The following is a 6,051-nucleotide window of genomic DNA, read 5'->3' as shown; positions in this document are numbered from 1 at the left end:
TTGCAATCCCGTGGACTGTAGCCCGCCAGTCTCCTCTGTCCATGGAATTCTCCAGGCAAGAATACTCGAGTGGGGTGCCATTTCCTTCTCCAGGGGATCTTCCCCCACCAAGGGATCGAACCCCGGTCGCCTGCATTACAGACAGATTCTTTATCATCTAAGCCACCAGGGAAGCCCATAGTAGCAGTAGTAATAGTAGTAGTAGTCAGTGGTAGTGTTAGTAGTAAGTGGTAGTGTTAGTCACTCAGTCATGACCGATTCTTTGTGACCCCACGGACTGTAGCCCACCAGGCTCCCCTGTCCATGGAATTCTTCAGGCAAGAATACTGAAGTGGATTAACAGTCCCTTTTCCAGGGGATCTTCCTGACCTAGGGATTGAACCCAGGTCTCTTGCATTGTGCACAGATTCTTTACCATCTGAGCTACCAGAGAAGGAAGCACATACATATATTTATTCTTTCTCAAATTCTTTTCCCATATACATTATTACAGAATATTGAACAGAATCTATTTTTTTTTATATCAGAGTTTAAAGGCAAACTTTGGAAAATTATCTCATAATTCATTAAATCCTACCAAACCTACATATATATTGCCTATAAAATAGATTAAGCTGTTTTATAAATCATAACTCATCATGTTCCCACCCTTAATGAGATAATTCAAGAATGGATAGGATATTTTTATTGATTTTCCCCTGACTTTCTAGGTTCATCATAGTAGAACTGCTCAAATCAGCCCTTACCCAATTAGACTTTCTTAATTCTTAAGTCAATTCTGAACAAGATAAAAGGAAATTAGCAACCGGATGATATAGTCTTGGATTGGTCTTTCTTCAGTAAAACCGATATCTTGGGTAAATTCTAATTACCTACAGAGTTTCTTATTTAGCTTTGCAAATACTGAAGGAGCTTCTCTTTCTCCTCTTCTCATTCCTTCCTTCACCAACGTGTTGGGCACATCTATTTGACTATTACTTTTTCTTCAATGTTTCTACGTGATCCTTCAGTGATATGCTAGGAATAGAACTCTGTCCTAAAACCATGTAACCAGAAGAAGCTGTCACTCCCAGGAACTGAGTCATATTTCCATTATCTAGTGCCTGTCTAGGGTCCTCCTTGAAAAAATCACCAGTGATTTTGAGTGTTAGCTCTAATATGAAAAGTTAACTTTAATTGATTGATTAATCTTTCTTTCATGCACCAAAACCTGCCTAGACTAGATCTGAACTTTCATCCCTTTGGATCTTGCTCACCATCATAACAACCTGCCCTTAAGCAAGCCAGCTAAGGGAGGACACATTTATTCTAGATAGTAGACAAACCCAATAATCTTTCCCTTTCACCCTACTGCTCATGTTACTGGGACTTGACATATCTAAATGTGCTCACAACTATGATCATAGCTAAAGAAACCTTACACTTTATATTGCATACCCTCTCTAAAAATACAGAATTAATGTACACAAGGAAGAATGAAAATAGTCACGCTGGTACAGAATCTGTTTACTGACATTGAGCAGCAAATAGCACGACTCAGAGTTGTTATTCTTCTCAGACACACTGCTTGAGTTAAGCAAATTTCATCTAGTTCTGCAGCATTAGTCAGACCTCCAAGCTTAAAATGTTGCATTGTTTAATATTTTCCATTACTGTGAAGGTAAACACAGTCATTAATCCAATATCATGGCAACAGTAATGTTTTGTTGTAAAAAAGTTGATCACTAAGACGGTCATAAATACACGAGTGCATAGAAATTTTGATATACAGTGTTTGGGAGAATGGATAATTAATCTTCTTGAAGCATATTTGACTAGATGTTTATTTTATAAATCACCATAACCCTTTAAATAAGGAGCTTAGAATGATGTTAAAATATTTTTTAAATAGTCCAAAAACCCTTAAATATAATTCAAATTTATATTCCAGCAATCATAAGAATCAAATCATTTTCTCCAATAAAACAATATTTTATCAAGCAAAGAAAATAGTGTTATGGACTTATTTTTTAAGAGGGACATATTTAAGTATAAGCCAAATATATACGCCAATTCTTTTTAAAAGTAAAAGAAAGCAAAATATAGTTGCTTTCTTTAAACTTCTCATAAACTTCTCATAAGTATATTCTAGAAACAGTAATTATTAATAATTCTTTTAAGTGATTTTATGTGGCATAAGTTCAGTTCATAATATAGTTATTTGCACTTTTGATGATTCCTAGGTTTTGCTGTTTTGACTCTAAGTCATGTTGAATTCTTTGCAACCCCATGGACTGCAACATGCCAGGCTTCCCTGTCCTTCACCATCTCCTGGAGCTTGCTCAAACTTATGTCCATTGAGGCAGTGATGCCATCCAACCATCTCATCCTCTGTCACCTCCTTCTCTAACTTCTGTCAATCTTTCTTAGGGTATTTAAAGAATAAAAACTAAAACCGAATGATACATAATTCCACATACTAAATTTTATATCACTGTCATTTAAAAATATATTTTGGAGGAAACACAAACATGTAACATGCCATATATATATATATATATAATATATATTTGAAATTGCATAGATAGAGAGATAGATGTTAAATTATGAAAGATTTGCTCTATCTGTACTACATTTCCTTTTTTCTTGCTGTGTTGCAAAGACTTATTCACTAAAGTGAGCCAGTGGAGAATTATCTGATGAACACAGGAAGAATAAACAATTTCAGGATTACTATTTAATGTGTCAGTTTGTCTGACTCCATAAACTGAAGAAAGAAAACAAGTTCTCAGTCCCACTTACAACTGAAATGCTTACAAAATGTTGACTCATCCTAATGGAAACTATGAGACTGAATTGGTACACATATGACTAAAATTCTTCAATATGAAAGAAGCATTTTCTTAAGCCACATCCTTTTAATAAATATATTATTAATAAATATCAGAGCTAGACTAGAGAGCTGATTGTTTAGAACATGCAGCAGAAGTTGTGGCTTAAGCCTCAGTCATCTAAGTTTCTTGGCTTTTTGATATAACTTAGATTATACATCTCATTGTGAAAGATAATTAATTTGGAGAAGCTCTTAACAATATTCACTGAAGATAACTTGTATTTAAAGCCTTAAGGCTTTGAGGAAATAAATTTGCTGTCTTCATTATATAAAATTCACTTGGTTTTTTGATGCACAATGTATATATGAAAAGGTCATGTTTCCCAATCAATCATAATTGTGATAAATGTTGACAACTGAAGACAAGGAACAAACTCAAGGTAATAATAAGGAACCACTCTCCTTTCCTCACTGAATGATTTCTGATTTGTGTCTTTGTCTCAACCCAGCTCAGAGGTCACAGACTGTGGGGCCATATGTAAATAACTTCATCCCAAACTTCTCCTAGTCCTAAAGTAAAGATTTTGTCTATGTAACATCTAAAATCCCTTCCAATGTAACACTGAATTACTATGTTATATCCTTGTGATATCCAAAGAAATATGTCCTGGGTTCCATCCCTAGTACCTATTTTGGGACTTACCTGGTGGCTCAGACAGTAAAGAATCTGTCTGTAATGTGGGAGACCTGGGTTGTATCCGTGAGTTGGAAAGATTCCCTGGAGAATGAAATGGCAACCCACTCCAGTATTCTTGCCTGGGAAATGCCAGGGACAGAGGAGCCTGGTGGGCTAAAGTCCATGGGGTCGCAAAGAGTCGGACACAGCTGAGCAACAAACACTTTCACTTTCACATGGAATTAGCAGCAGCAAAGAAGATTAATTTTTCAAACATGTTGTGAAATTGTACTAGAATTAAAATGTGCTGAAAAGAGAAAAAGCAAATATAAAGGGAGAATCAAATGGGAGATATCCCTATCAAAGCAACAAGAACAAACAGAATAGAAAGCATAGAAGGAGCAATTTGCTGCAAAGCCAATTTTGCTTATGTGAATGGAAAGTTTATCATCTGTCAAAAAAAGAGAAAAGAAATATAGAATCCCTGAGAATAAGACATAAACTGGTATATGTTTTAAACATAAAATAATATGTAATTATCATTGTGCACCCAGCCTGTTCCAGCTCATTAAAGTACTTAGAACAAAAATCAACATCTAAAAAATGTTCAGGGGAAAAATATTAAATACATTCTTAACAAAGGTAGCTTTCACATAAAAAGAAAACAAAAAGACATTTTGAAATATAAAAGAATCTAACATATATAGTATTATAAAAATCTACCTGCAAATGCATTGTAGTCAAATAAATAATGAATCAAAATTAAAAACAAGGGATCAATACATCAAGGAGTGAAAGGCTTAGAATAGAATTCTGAATCTAGGTAAATATATCATTAAATCTTAACATTTATAAAAACTGGCTGCAAATGGTATGTTTTAATTATAGAAACAAAAGTTAATACATTTGAAAAACAGCAGGTAAAAATATGCCAGAGTGCCAAAAATCGGGAAACTTGGACAGACAGGGAAGGTTATTGTTGTTTGACTCTTTGCAACCCCATGGACTGCAGCCCGCCAGGCTCCTCTGTCTATGGGATTGCCCGAGCAAGAATCCTGGAGTGGGTTGCAATCCTCCAGGGGTTCTTATCTACCCAGGGATCAAACTTGCATCCCCTGCATTGGCAGTTGGAATTCTTTACTACATAGCCACCTGGGTTGGGGAAGGGTATAATAGTCCTTAATTTTCCACAGCAGAGAGTAAAAGGATATTGTTTACTCTCTGTAGCTAATAACTAGAGAAGCTTAGGCAATATAATTTAAAGATATAGATATAATCACATTTAGAAAAGAACACTGAATACACTATATCCCTTTGAAATTAGCAAAGATACAAGAGAAAAGAATAGCAAACAATTAAAATAAAGGATGAGTGAGTGAGTGAGTGAAGTTGCTCAGTCGTGTCTGAGTCTTTGTGACCCCATGGACTATAGCCTACCAGGCTTCTCCGTCCATGGGATTTCCCAGGCAAGAATACTGGAGTGGGTTGCCATTTCCTTCTCCAGGGGGTCTTCCCAACCCAGGGATCGAATCCAGGTCTCCTGCATTGCAGGCAGATGCTTTACCCTCTGAGCCACCATGGAAGCTAAATATAGGATACACACATTATCTAAAAGAAAGGATACACATATTAAATCACATGCAAAAAAAAAAAAATTTAGATTTAAATATGTGAAGCAAAACAAAACATCTGATAAGAATTGCAAATCAAAATTTCTCCAAACTGAGACAGAGTGCATCCTGAAAACTTCTAAAGGAAATAAAATAAGCTGTAAAAAAATAATAATTATTAGGTCAACCACATTTTTTATCAGTAAAAGTAGATGCCAAAAAACTGAAATACCTTCAAAATTTATAGGGAAATAGTTTGTAATCTAAAATTCTACACTCTTGTGGTAGATTGTACAGCGGCTGAAAAATATTCACTTTCTCCTTGTATCAGGATTATACATCCCTATCAATCTACCTGTGATTTTTCTGAGCATATGTCATCATGGCACTGACCTCAGATTTTGACCAGGTAGATGTGCTTTGGCAATTGAGATGTGAATGAACATGATATACATTTGCCATATTTAAGTTGGATTCTTTAAATAATACTGCTTGATTTGGTCTGACATCACTCTCACATCCCTGCCCTCTGCTGTGAGAATGAACATCCTAAACAGGGGCTACTCTATCAGCCTGAGGCTCTGAATAAGATATTGAGCTGCTGAGCCACGTTGAGCATGCTGAGTCAAGCAGAGCTGAAGCTGATCTACAGCCCTCATACAATGTGAGCCAGAAATAAATTTATGCTGTTGTAAGTTACTGAGACTTCGAGACTGCTTATCACCAGAGCAAAACTGAAAATACAGACATTCAAAGGACCCTTACCCTGTGAGGAAGAAGTTTATTGTGTTCTCAGCATTCATTTCCCCTTTGTTCTAATATTACCAAAGAAACTTTCATCTGGGATCCACTCCTTTTTCAAGCACCATTCAAATGGTTTGGGTGATTCTATGCACAAGTCTCAGCTCCATGAGGTGCGGATACTGTTCTTCATTCATATTGACTTGATCAGA

Source organism: Bos taurus, chromosome 5 (genome assembly GCF_002263795.3).
Source record: "Bos taurus isolate L1 Dominette 01449 registration number 42190680 breed Hereford chromosome 5, ARS-UCD2.0, whole genome shotgun sequence".
NCBI lineage: Eukaryota > Metazoa > Chordata > Mammalia > Artiodactyla > Bovidae > Bos > Bos taurus.
The sequence above is the reverse complement of the archived record's forward strand: the minus strand, read 5'-3'. Positions refer to the sequence as shown.